This window comes from Corvus moneduloides, chromosome 3, assembly GCF_009650955.1.
Source record: "Corvus moneduloides isolate bCorMon1 chromosome 3, bCorMon1.pri, whole genome shotgun sequence".
Taxonomy (NCBI): domain Eukaryota; kingdom Metazoa; phylum Chordata; class Aves; order Passeriformes; family Corvidae; genus Corvus; species Corvus moneduloides.
The window spans coordinates 42,664,631-42,678,920 of record NC_045478.1 but is presented as its reverse complement, the minus strand read 5'-3'; the positions used below and the strand labels follow the sequence as shown (position 1 = coordinate 42,678,920).

At 34.6% G+C, this 14,290-nt stretch overlaps 1 long non-coding RNA gene across 12 annotated transcripts in view; it reads right to left on the bottom strand.

Moving 5' to 3' along the window:
* The window catches only part of LOC116442286, a 207,622-nt gene that overhangs the window by 158,954 nt on the left and 34,378 nt on the right, over positions 1-14,290 (bottom strand). For 8 of the 12 annotated variants that reach the window (XR_004239485.1, XR_004239483.1, XR_004239481.1 and 5 more), the window contains one exon: positions 6,227-6,403. The exons of the other annotated variants lie outside the window; for them this stretch is intronic. This is a non-coding gene — a long non-coding RNA (uncharacterized LOC116442286). The remainder of the gene's footprint in view (positions 1-6,226; positions 6,404-14,290) is intronic. 12 annotated transcript variants of the gene reach the window in all.

The following is a 14,290-nucleotide window of genomic DNA, read 5'->3' as shown; positions in this document are numbered from 1 at the left end:
ATTCAAATAAAGATGAGGGACCTGATTCTCAGCTGGCACATATCAGTATAGTTTCATTGATTTAAATAGGGCTATACCAATTTACATCTCCTGTGAATCATGCCCATCATTTCAATCAGAACGATTAAATGATTACTTTCCATGTATATTAGCATAAATTGGTAATAAATAATGAGTGCTCATAAATCTCTGCCTTTTTGTAAAGCCCTTCTCAAGCATAGGAGCATTCACCTGATAGAAGGGTGAATACATTAACTGTTGTCACATACACAACTGAATAGTGATGCACAGCACAGACAAAACCACAGGAAAGATGTACAGTCCTGAATCTACAACTCACAATGGTCAAAAGATTCAAGAAAATTTTCAGCCGACATTAGAAGAACAGATGCCGCTACTTTACACTTGTACCAAATAATAATGATTCAATAACTGGCTGAAGAGGGTATTAATTTTATGCTATAGATAGACTAATGTGACTTTCTTGGAAAGCAAACATTACTCCAGAAGCAGAAATTTGAGGAAAGTATCATTTTATTAACAAAAAGAGGATGAATTAGTAATTGCCATGCTAAAGAAAACATCACCTATAATATTTAGATTGGACACTAGGAAAAGCTTTTTCACCCAGAGGGTACTTAGGCACTGCAAGGCTTCCCAGGGAAGTGGTCACTGCATCAAGTGTTTGGACAATGCTCTCAGGCACATGGTGTGACTCTTAGACTATCCTGTGCAGGGCCAGGAGCTGGACTTTGATGATTCTCGTGGGTCCCTTCCAACTTAGGATATTCTATGATTCTATAATCACATATGTAAACAAGTGAAACACAATGAAATCTCATTCTGTAGTGTGTCTTAAAAACCTCGATGGTCTTTTCAAATCATTACGTATTCATCCACTGTGTTAACAAACAGCACCACCCAAGTTGCGCTTTTCCCCTGTCACTACTACTTTTAGACTTCAGTGTGAAGTCTCAAAGTGAGGCATTGTTCCTCACTTTGCCAAAAGTGGAACAAGAAGACTTTCTAGACACTTCAGTAGCTTCCCAGGATGGCAGAGAGAAGAGTAACAGAAGTATCTGTCACAATTCCAGAACCCTCCTCCTTCTAAAAAATCCTACATTTTCTTGCATATCAGTCCAAGGCAAAGGAATTAACTCTAATGATAATCAAAACCCATAAAAAATACCTTTTTTTTCCCCATTTAAAAAGCTTGGTATATCAACACCATATAGAGAAAATAAATTTTAAAGTAGTAATTTAAACGTAAGATATTCTTTCTATATAAATAAAAGCAGTAGAGTAGAGGGGGAAATGAGGACAAATGCCCATCCCATAATTTACTCTGAGAAAATACAATCTGCTAAATGTGTGCTGTAAAACTTGAAGGTGAAATAACTGATTCAAAAAAATTGCCCATAGAGTGAGGTCATGTAAATTAACAGTCATTCTTTAATGGGATCCATTAAATCCATATCCAGCTCTGCCAGAAGCATTTCCATAGTTTCCTTAGGTTTTGTGTACTTTGACTTTTAAAGGTACAATAATATTGAAGTAATATATCATAAAATAAAAGTAATAAATACGCTGGGAAACATTATGTTATATCTTCTCTGCTTACAGCTTGCAAAATATCCAGGAAAGCTTAATAAGGAAAATACAGACTTTGGGAAACAGAAGTGATCATGAATTCACTAAAAGTTTCTCTGGACTGGAAAAGGAAATTTAAAAAAAAAAAAGATTATGAAGGAGAAAAGGCAATTAAAAGAAAAACCGAGAAGGAAGAAAAAATAGGGAGAGAAATATGAAACTAACCTTGCTCACAGTCAAAATGTCATTCAGTGTTCTTGCTTTCATTTCTAGAAAGAATCTGTATTAAACCCATTTTTATTAAAAGTGGGGTTTGCTGCCCAGCTTGACTTTACCTTCTGAATACATATATATATACTGACATACAATCAATTTTTGACTCATGATCAGAATAATTCATTTCAAATCTCCATTTTTTTAAATCCAAGACTTGCTTGGGGTTTCTATACAAGTTTAGGAATATCAAGACCTTGAACTTCACTGCAGGTGTTCCCAGTGCACATTATCAAGAACAAATTCCTAGTTATAGTTCTCAAACATCATGTGCTTTTACATCACACTTTTCAGAGTTTTGCTGATGAAAAATAAATACCCAATAGATCTAGGAAACTTTGTAACATACCTGCATTTATACACGTAGATAAGTATATACAGGGGGTGTGTGTCCAAACACACACTCATCTATCTATCTATACATGACAGTTATGTGTATACATATGTGTGTATTTATTTACCAAAATCTTCAAAACTGACTCAGCAATTAAACAGAGGGCTTTAAGCAATTCATTCATAAGTAATAGAATTATCAGTACACTTCATTTCCACCATTCTCCAGCTTTCCTAGTTTCACTGAGATTCAAATTCACCGTTATACAAAACTTTTACTAATCCAAATTTTTAAAAAATCCATCCATAGATAATCGTGACATGTTTGTTTTATCTGACTTTTGTAATAAAATTGGTGCTTACTTTAAAATCTCAGCTAAGAGAGTGCCCAGTTGAAACTATTTGTGTAAAATCCTTGCTTCTTCAAATAAACAGAGCATAAACTGATGTTAGGTATAGCTTCCCCAGTGTTCTTCATGTTTTTGTATCCACACAGGAACAAAGTAGACAACAGGATACCAAAAATACCACTTTGGAGGGCTAGACGATGGAGATAAAATTTGCAATTTTTTCACTTTGTTTTCATATGAGTCTCTCACATTTTAAGTAGTGGTGATATTTGCTACTCAGATACATTTACATAGAAACATATCTTCTTCTACTGTACCTTGTAAGTCAATGTGAGGTTTTCTGTTGTCTTCACTGAGGTAAGGATAAAGCCCTATACAGCTAAAAAAATGTATTGTTCTTGATGAGCCAGAGTTGGTGTGCAGGCACTACTTTTTCAAGTTTTACTCTTTTGCCACCTCCTTCCCTCTGAGTCTAGAGAAATGCTGTAAAGTGTTTCTTCACTACAACCTCTGTCTTAAATTGTGGGGAAGGAAATGAGAATGAAACTGAAGTAGCTGGCACTATATCCCCTATTTCTGCCACCTAGTAGTACCAAAACCAATCCTTTTTGCAGTAGAGACAAGACTTATGTACAGACTACAACAGTGATAAAAACAAAGAAATTGGGCTAACTCAAATGTCAACAGTGTGAAAGAATCCTAACATACATTTGATTCTAATGTATACCTCTGATGTACAACTATATTTATTATCTGCTGTCTTCTTTAATCTTTACTACGTGTATTGCTATCACCTAGAAATGCAAAACTTATAACCAAAGTAAGCATTTCTTTGCAAAATATTTTTATTTGATTAGAACTGGTGAGACTCTCCTACATGCTGGGGGTCTCTTCACAGTATGTAGTGAGTGTTTTGATTTACAGAAACTTAGTCAGTGGTTTTAAGAGAAATCATAGCAGTAAGTTTAAAAAAAAAAATCCCTCTTCACCTACATTGTTTTCATTGGTAAGTTAGAGCTGGTACAGAATATGAAATGAAATACTATTGCAACCAGTGTCAAAAGTTTACCATTTTGGATTTCATACCATAAATGTCATTCAAGAGTGTATTCCAGTGTGATACCTAATTGGTAGCCTTTTTCACACTTGCAATTTTCCTACTTTGTTGCCAAGCATCCACATATTAATAAGTAACACCATTTAAAGAGAGAAAAAATTCCAAAGCAACACACTTAACTCACTGCCTTTATCCACTGTATCATAGTAAAAGGGAACTCTGATGCCAAAGGGAAGTCAGGCCTTTAAACTGCAACTCTAAATTGCAGCTAACATGCTGAAGCAAGGATGTCACAGTTACACATAATTACCATTTCTACAGGAGTCTGTTTCCTGTGGTGACAGTAGCATATTTAAAAGATAGCATTTTCAATCTTTGATGTCATTTTTCTCATACAAAACTGTTTTTTCACCAAGAGCCCTATTCAGTAGTCCAGCCTTATCCAGTAAAGCACTTAAGGATATGTCTAGATCCCATTTAACTTAGACACATGATGAGGATTTTTTTCTGAAAAAGGATTGAACTCAAGTATGTGTTTCAAATGCTTTGTCATATGGGAACCTAAAATAGGAGTGTAACTCCTAACTGCAATACTAATACTCCTGACTACCTAGGAATTTTAGTCACAACAATTTTTATCATGTTTTACAGGTTTATTTTTCCAAATAATATTTTAGTATCATCTTGTCTTATCACATAGCACGTGCTGTAAGCTTATTAGAAGCCAACAAAAAGTTTGAAAAAATATTAAGCTTAATCATATTTGAATCTTTAATACTTTACCAGTGCTCCTCATGGCTTAAAGACCATAAGCTTTAAATACCACAGAAGCTTTTTTTTTCCACATTTGAAATGAGAATGCTTAGAAAGGTATCTGCTGCTTATACAACAGGTTGTAAAATGGAAATTCACAGGAGGAAAACCCTTCCTACCTCTCCTGCATTTCTCTCTCCATCTTTTGCTGTTTCTTATTCATAATCACTGTAATAAAAAGGTGTTTTCCTAGATAAATATTACAGAACAAAGAATACAGTGTGACTGCCTTTGTTATACCACCAAATATCTTCCCATCAACCTAGCTATAAATAGTGCCCTAATTATACAGCAACAGAAACTGTCTCCTGTTCCCCTTGTACAAAGTACCTCCGTGCTACTTAAACCCTGAAGAAACCCTTTTTTGCAACCCTACCACTGAAGACACCCTATAAAGAAATACTGTGTAATATCTCAGTGTTGTTTGTTGGGGTTTTTTTATTAACATGCTCAATGCAACAGCCTGTGGCAATTTTAATATTTATACACTGAGGAGAACACATTGGGAAGGTTGTGTCATCGTCATTCTAACAAAAAACTGGGTGCAGATTTCCTGGGGGCCCTTCAGTGATTTCCATGACAGACCATAGTGGCTGTTGAAGTACGTGTAATGCAGTGCCTCTCCTTCATAAGCTCATTACATTTTCTCTCTTTGGATAATTTCTTACAGCTAGAGCACAGAAAGGAAAATTTAGCAATGTTTTTTTCCATTTCTCACTGGACCACAGACTTCCTGTGTGGATCTTGAACAAATTGTTTTACTTACTCTACCTCTGCTTTTCACATCTGAGAAGTAGAGATAAAAGCAAAAGGAGCACTTCAAGGCTTAATTCATTAAAATTGGCAAAGAACTTTCAGGTCAATGAATGGAGGCTGCTACAGATTAACATATTAAAAGTTTTAATAATTTATTTGTGATCTGCTTCAACTGATGCAATATGTTTCTAGACTAGAAGCAACAGGAAAATTTAACACTATGTCACTGGTATACATGTCCAGTTTTACAGACCAGTAACTGCAAATGAAAGCTATTGATGTGTTTCTTCTATTTGAGCTGTGTCTCATGGTACTAACACACACCTCAGGAACAACCTTCTCTCAACAAAAAGTTAAAATAAAGCTATATGTAATATAAATACACACTTCATGTTTATACACACATACACAGTACATATACAGAAAACAGGTGCATTGAAATGCTATTCCAAAGGAAGAAAGACATTTTTCCTTTATTGTGTTACAAGGCCATAATTTCTCAAGCTCAGTGATAAATGCTGTAGAAATGCTCTGAAAAAAATGCCTGTAATTAACAAATATGTGATTTTATGTAAGATCCTTTGTTTAATATAGGTCTTCATATTAATGCACTGTGATTAAAAGAAAATAAGACAGTTAGCAGAGGAAGAGAAGACATATTTTTATTTTTTAAAATAATAAAATCTGCTTTATTCCAATAGCATTTTTCCTCTGGATTTTTTCCTTTTAAAAATAAAAATTCCATTTTCCTGTCTGAATTCAAAATGATTGACTGGAGCACAATATTAAGTAATAAATAAAACAGTCCCAGTGGCTGAAAGACTCCTGAATAAAGAGAAAATTATTTTTGGATTTTCCTTCTGATCAGATATGAAATATTCTGAAACGCCACCTCTATAATTTGATAAAAAGCTTGATATCCCCAAATGAAAATAGGATTCAGCACTTTCATTTTTCTGTCTCTAAAGGAACCTCTAGGTAAACTGATTTTAAAAAAATGAAAATCTCAAGCATAAAGGTGGGAGTAATGAAGCAAGTTTAAATATGCGCTGACCTTTGAAATGAACTGCATTCCATGTTGTTTGGCCAAGAAGCTGGCTGGTTGCTGTCTCCATCAATTTCCACAGCATAAAAGATGTGGGTTTTGGAGCTGCCCTGCTCTCTGGTGGATGTTGATAGGCATCGCCGCAAATACACCAGTGCTGATAGCAACAGCCATATGTTCATTGCTCTGAAATATTAAAAAAGAAATCCACAAGGGATAAAAGTGTAAGCATCTTCTTTTGTTGCTGTTGTTGTTCACCGTGAGGATTTACCCAGAGGTGGCTGTATTTTATTTTCCTCTTCTTTGGCTAAAAAATAAAGTCCTACACTTTTTTTATTTAGTTCCAATATTAAACTAAAAAGATGAAAGCAAAAAAAAACCCCATTATTTTTGGAATCTAAGAGGCTTATGCTGCTTGACAGTATCTAAAAGCAAAGTGATATTGTGCTATATGATTTTATTCATACAAATTCAAAAATTAAAACATACACTACCTTGCAGCTTTACTTACATGATTATTTTCTCTTTCCACTCCTGTTTTATTATACAGGTTTCACTAGTTTTATCCAGTGGTTTGCCAGTCTCAAACTGTTCACTAGACCTGAAGGTCAAATGGCATTCTCTGAAAAATTTCAGTGTTTGATATCAAAATGGAAGATGACCACTTGAATGTATAGCAATTTTAATAACAATGACTAATCTAAATATCTGAATATCTGGTATAAGTCCTTTTGTAATATATTCTATGAAGTATCAGTTTAAAATGGAGTCTTATGATATGATCATAAATTGCCTAGAAAAATCAATTACAGAAAAGATGACAAAGTCAAGATGATGCATATGAGAAAGACTACAGGTATCTTAATTAGGCAATATTAATACCTGGCTGAAAGTTTACTCTGTACATGCTAACTCTTAAGCACTAGATCCTGGCTTTAAAAGTACGGCAGTAGCAAATAACAAAATCTCCTGAGTAATATGCTGGTGTTGTATCTGTGATGAAACAACAAGGATATCTTTTAAGTAGATGTGATATTAGGTGTAAATGGTGGCAGAGATCCAATTTACTTTTCCACCTACATTCCCCTTTGTTTAGGTACCTGTTAAGAGCTGTACAGCAACAGAATTTAAAAATTAGTTTTGAAATGTATGGGACAATGTAGTTTTGCATGTTATGGGTGGCCATGTTCATTTATATGCTTGTAGTGTTTGCAGCACTTATTATTCAAGCAGTCTTTTAAAACAGCAGTTAGATATAAATTAAATTTGAATATATATACTTCTGTCTTTCCTCAACCATGTCTTTCAGTTGCATCCTTCTTGAAAGTCCAAGGATTAAGACAAAGCAGCCAGTGACTGAATTCCACTCCACACCCAATAATAACTCTTTTTAACATTAGGTGCAAATTAAGGTGCAACAGAAAAACCCAGTTAATCTTATATCTTACAGTCCACAATAATATAAACCTATGATCTTTAATACTGCCATACTGAAAAGATATACTTAAGGTATCTGCACAGTTAGATCTAAAAATCAGATCTTGAATGAGATCCTACCAGCTAGATACTTCTGAAAAGGTCTAGTAAAGCCAATCAAATGGAATCCCTACTAATTAATTAGTGTTTCTGGATGCTGATTACTATCTGAAGCATAGACAAAGCTTTACAAGACATTTTTACAGCCAGACATAAGCAATCTAAATTTCTAAAGTCCCTCCTCAAATCTTAATTATGTAGTATGGACACTAGCAATTTTCCATGTTGTTTTTTGGAACGAAGGATTGAGATGGTGAGAACTGCAATATATTTTTATTGTCTAGCTAAACATGTTACAGCTCTATGAAATGAACTCCAGTAATCAGTGGAAAGGAAGCCATGAAAGATTAAGTTTCAGCTCCCACCTGTAAGAAGATGAAAATTTCATCAAGTCTTATCCAAGCCAATGCATGAGGCTAAAGGTTATTTGGCTTGGTGTTTCTTCTGCTAATGCCAGTCTACTTTGTATGGGCTATTTACTTATATGGTGATTGAATCAGAACAAAAAAAACCAAAAAAGACATTACTGCTCAATCTACTCTAAACATGATTCAGAATGGATTTCAACCAAAGTCTTTTCCTACCAATTCTAATGTAGTCTAAAGCCATTTTGATCTCCATACCCAGGTTAGGGCAATGTAGTTGGCCTATATTTAGAGTAAGCCAAAGGCTGAGTAGGATATAGAGGAATTGGTGCTTCAGAGAGAATTAAGAAAAAAACCCAACAAATTGATGATATATATCCACCCTGTATAATTCATGCAGTATAAAACATTTCCAGAACAAAAGATCAAAATCAGTCTACCTAGAACAACCCAGAGCACCAGAGCATTCTTTTAGAAAAAGAAAAATATAGGTTCATTCCCCTGCAGTGAGATGTAATGGTAGAACCCTGTATTTTTCAGGAAGGGACTGACACCACTGACATATTGGTAAAAGTACTTCTCTCCTCTGATACTGTATTCCTTAACATTCACTTTACTGTTTTTCAAATCAAACTATTTTGCTAGTACTAAATTAGAGATCTGCAGAACTTACTCATTTTTTCAAGCTGAAGATTTCCATAAAAATACTAATTCAGTAGATTCTTGCTTTCCAAAAAATTATAAATCCATCCTAGAAAATAGAGTTGGTAAACTCACTCAAACAACTTCGAAGGCAAACTCAAAAATTCAAAGAATATTTCATAGATACAAGTAATAATTTGACACTTTCAAATGACACTGAAGCAAACTATAACAGGTGTAGTTTCACCTTAATTATTTGCTCCCAAAAAGAAAGTGGGTAGGGAGAATACATTATTTTATCTTTTAAGAAAACTATGTCTACTTCTTTTGTGGGAATTTTTGGGTCTCAATCATAATCACAGAATCACTGCATATTCTGAGTAGGAAGTGACCTACAAGGATCATAAAGTCCAACTCTTAAGTGAATGGCCCATACATGGATTGAACCTACAACCTTGGCATTATTAGCACTTACCAACTGAGCTAATCTCAGGTAATGCAAACTAGGACTTAATTTCAGTATGATATGAAAATTTACCCAAACTTGGACAAGATAAAAAAGTTTTGAAAACTGTAGTCACAACAAGGGCAGGAGAGACATGTAACAGTTGAAAACTGAAATCATGAACAATTCCACCTGCACAAAGTAATCACCATCCCAAGACTTATCCTATATTTCCCTTGATGCCATGATGCACTTTGCTATATTCCAATCCATATTTTGGGAGGACAAAGAAACTGTCTTGCTATACTCTCCAAAGACAGTACTAACAGAGGATAAATTGGAGAGAGAAGGATCTGTGTGGCAATAGAATGGAAGAAAGAAGAGCAAGGGCATGAGTAAAACTCCTGACTTGTGCTAGAGGCCTTGGATTCACAGATTAGGATGGCTAGGACTGAGAACTAAGTACCAGGGCAGTGGGACTATTGCTTGAAAGCAAGAGAGGGTACAGAAGAACTACCATGCCATGAACTGAATGAGACTGAAATAAAGAAATTATCTGTATAGGTGGACTGAATGGGACCTCAGCTGATATAAAATCAGTTGGTTCAAGTGACTCCAAGCACAACTGGTTAAACAGAGATGAAAAAGAAGTGTCAGGAATGATAGCAAGTCTGAAAAGTCCAACATTAGATGACTTAGGAAGGGACAGATCAGAGAAGGGAAGAACTGAACAAATGCAGAAAATGTGCAATCAAGATTACTGAGATAAAGAGACCTGGAGAAAGAAGAAAGGAGTAGAAAGAACAAATTATAAATAAAACTCAACCAGGCTGTAAAGAACAAACCAGGAGACTCCATAGCGTTCAGACTAGCTGTTCTCTACAGCCTGGAATCAAATCCTTAGTTCCCAATCTCACCATTCCACTGAAACTGGAAAACACAAAGGAACCAAGTGTCTTAATTGCAGCTACTGGGCCACAGGGCTAGTTAAAGCTTTGTTCTTTGAAAAGTGTGAGTTTGTTTCTTCAAAGAGCAACATTCTCTACATGTTTTGGATGTAAGGATGCCAACCCCATTCCATGAGGAAATTAGCAAGCTGACAAGGAATGGAATTTCCACTCAAATCACCCTGTTAAGAAAACTCCCATCATGAATTAATCATACATAGAACACATCCCATTAATAAAATCTTGTTAAATCCAACATTAAAAAATGCCAAATTGAGACTATTTGTCTAAACTGTAAATAGAGGGTAAGAGGTATTTTTAAAGGCCAGGAAGAAGGACAGTAAAAGTCCTGGAAGTAGTCAGGATTCACCCAGGATTTATAATAATAAACTCACCTATGGCTGATTGTATACAACACATTTTCTTCAGCATCTGCCTTTATTCAAGTTTCACAGTAAATATGATATACTCTAAAGTGGGCTCTTGAGAGCTAGTAAATACTGACATCCATTATTAATGCTGTACAGGGTGAGAGATCCTGTACAGGTCAGTGCTTCAACCTGCCTTAATCCTCTGTTTCTACAACAATGGATTTTTAAGAAAATGCTTTGATTTCACCAGCAAAGATTAAACTTTACTTATATACACTGGAAAACAATTTAATTTCACTAACCAATTGAGAAAGAAGATTTTATTAAATTTATAAAATTTAAATAAATTTATTAAATTCACAATTTTATTAAATTCTACTGGAGGGAGGGCAAGGACAGATTTAAGTTCTTTCTTTTGGTGTGACAAATACTGTAGTACTGTGCAACTGAAATTTCACAAAATGAATGAGAACCTTAGAATTTTCTAACTGCACGTATGCAAGAACAGAATAGGTTTATTTTTAATAGCATTATATATTTAAGAGCAAATAAAAATATAAATTAAACAGAAAATACCATTTAAACACACAATTTGTGTTCCATTAACAGAATCTAATTATAAAAAATAAAAATCATTTAAAAATCCAACTCTACTGTTATATTCGGTCTAGGTTAGGAGTATGAGATTCTATCATATAATAAAAATGATACACAGTTTCTGTATTAAACAAAAGGGTAGACAGAGGACTGATACTGGATTTGTAACAGGTCTTAACTCAGTAGACCAACTAGGACCAGTGCTCTGGCAGTAGTGTTTCTATCATTAAGTGCTTGTTACAACAAAGAGCATTTTGAAATAACACTGAATCTTTTCTACAGGGTCAGTAGCAGATGAGCATCATGTTCAAAAATTAGTAGTCTTGAGAGTGTTCTGGGTTTGTTACAACAGAGATTTAAGTTTAAATTTTAAATATGAAATAATAAACCCTACAACAAATTAGTAGCTTCCTGATGTTATTACAAAATACACACTTATGTCTCTGAATTGTAATTTTGCTAGGTAGGCCCATACACACCAATAAAAGACAGTACTGCTGTCTAGTCACACAAAGAAAAATAACCAGACGTGAATATAAATTTCTTAAAGGGACTGAAGCTAAATACAGTTCAATCATATTTAATAGTAAAAACCAGTGATTACCACCAGAAGCATTTGCAAAAATGTTGAAAAAACCAGCAAAATCTAAAAAGAGAACAAAATTATCCCCTTTAATTGTAATAAGACATTCCACAGATCTTTTAAAAATACTGCAAAACAGTTGAACCACATGCACCACTTTCTGAATTATGAACAGTTTTCTTACAGGCTTTGTATCTTATGCTGACCAAGCCCAGTTTTGCTCCAGTTTATGAAACATGACAAGACCACAGATAAAGTTGATCTATGCTGCAGGCTATTTGTGTTGTCTACTCAGATGGTATGTCATAATGCCATGAGCCCAAATACTGTATCTTCTTTGTTTTCTTTCATTTGTTTTACTGAAGTTTTATAAAACCAGAGACAGACGTAAGATTTGAATTTATGGCATTGTTTCTCCCATCTAAGAATAAGCACTAAACCATAAGGGTGTATTCAGAAGAATCTCCTGTGATGTCTGAGACCTGCAGAGACAGCATATGCTATTTATTTTGGGGTTTTTTCACTGAGGAATCTCTGATGTGAAGAGTATGTAATAATGCACACATCATTTTATTGCCTTTTTTTCTGAGCGATATTTTTTTGTTTTTAAAATATATTGGTACTGGCAACCACTATTTAAAGGATTATCTTAGAAACTGTCAGCATTTCAGCATTTTCAGCTTTATCAAAGCACTACTGACTGTATTAGAAGCTGAATAGAGTTCAGTTGCTGATGATACAGCTTGGAGTTTATCACCTTTTCAGAGGATGTCACTGAGCACCAAGAAATTAGCAAATTCTGTAGAGAGTGTTTAATCTTGGAAACAGGGACATTCGTGATCGAGTGCATTTTGTTCCTTTAGTTGCTTCCATTTATGTTGGAAAATAAGAAACAGGACAAACACACATTGCTCCTCAGACAGATCAGTCTAAAATGTTTTACAAACCACATGCATAATAACACAAGAATAATAAATAGAAGATATTAAAAATACAAAAACATAGCTACCGAGGAGTTTGGATGGGCAAAATTGTTTATTGAAAGACTGAACTACTATAAACTCCTGGAAACAAATGTGAGAAATTAGTTGTATGTAATCATCATGTTAATGTGTATTAAGTGGTACTTCTCTAGCCATGTGTTCTAATAGTACAAACATGTAGCATTTATAATAACTGTTGCTATCTTCTAGTTGACTAAATGAAATATTTGAGGGAAAAATGACAAGCTTTCAGGTATTCAAAACTTTCTTCCAGCCTGAAGTAGAAATAGCAATCTTTCAAACTAAATAAAAGTTGAGAACAATTGCTCTGGTTTTAATTTAATCAAATCAATTGAATTAACTAAAAGATAAGATAGCTCATAAATATGAGGCAGAGAAATATTACAAAGGGAAAGAATACATTTGTTTGCTCCTATGGGACAGAGAGATGGAGAGCAAAAGAGACACAAGTAATTTATTGTCTGTGCAGCATGGAAAGGTTATTCTAGGGTGGCAAAAAATATAATGTGCCATAAAACCAATGTCTCTGTTGAGTCCATGGTTTTTAGTGCCCAGCAGAGTTATGAATTTTAGTTCCAGAATTATCTTTTGAAGGTATTTTGTATGTTTCCCTTGAGCAGCAGGGCTGAGAGGTCGAAGATGAAGTGGCTGTTCTGGATTAAAGCAAATGTGACATAGCTATGCAGGCTGGAATTCAAAATTCGATAAGGTTTGTATAGATATCCTACTTCAGGGTTCTATTTAATTGCCAAGAGTGGGCACTCCCAGAAACAAAAGTGATGCAAGGCCCCCGCTTAAGTAATTTTCAACAGTTAAAATAGTGTGAAATAGCCTTAAGCAAGTCTTAAATGATAGCTGAAAACTATTTAACTATGATGGTGATAGGACCAGTATAGAAAATGGAAAGCTTATACCCAATATTGAGAACTTGTCCTCTGCTCTGACGAAATAGAGAGAAAACTCCAAAGAAGTCTTGAGACAATATTTTCCCCAGCATAACTTCAATAACCTCCTCAGCTTGTTCCAAAGGACTTTCAGAATACATTTAACCTCAGGGTCAGGAAAAATGAAGAATGGCTCAAAACTCTTGGTTTAAAAGAACATTTTCCCAGTGTATGCAGAGCCATAACCATTTCAAACATTTTGAAACAATAAGTTGAAGGCTCCAAGATTTCTTTACTGAAGTACCACAAGCAATGTTTGTGCTCAAGAAGCATTCCAAGCTGAAGTTCTTCAAGGGATCTTTTGGGGTTTTTTAGAGAGTAAATTCCAGCTGCCAAACTGTATGTCAAACATGCTACACTGTAGAGGTTTAACCACTTACTGGGTGGTTATGCCACACTTAAAATTGCCCAAATTATGCTATCACTCAGTGGATGATATAATAGATAAATTAAGTGTTCTAAATTATATAGGCTGTCACACTCACTTCTGTGTGCCTTATTGCTAGTCAGTAATAAGGTTGGAAAAATTCCTATGGAAAGCATACGGATATCCAAGGATATCAAAGTGGAGAAAGAACAGATTCTCCATGACCATGCTACTTCAAGAACAAGAATCAAAATTGAAAAAGATGGGTCCAG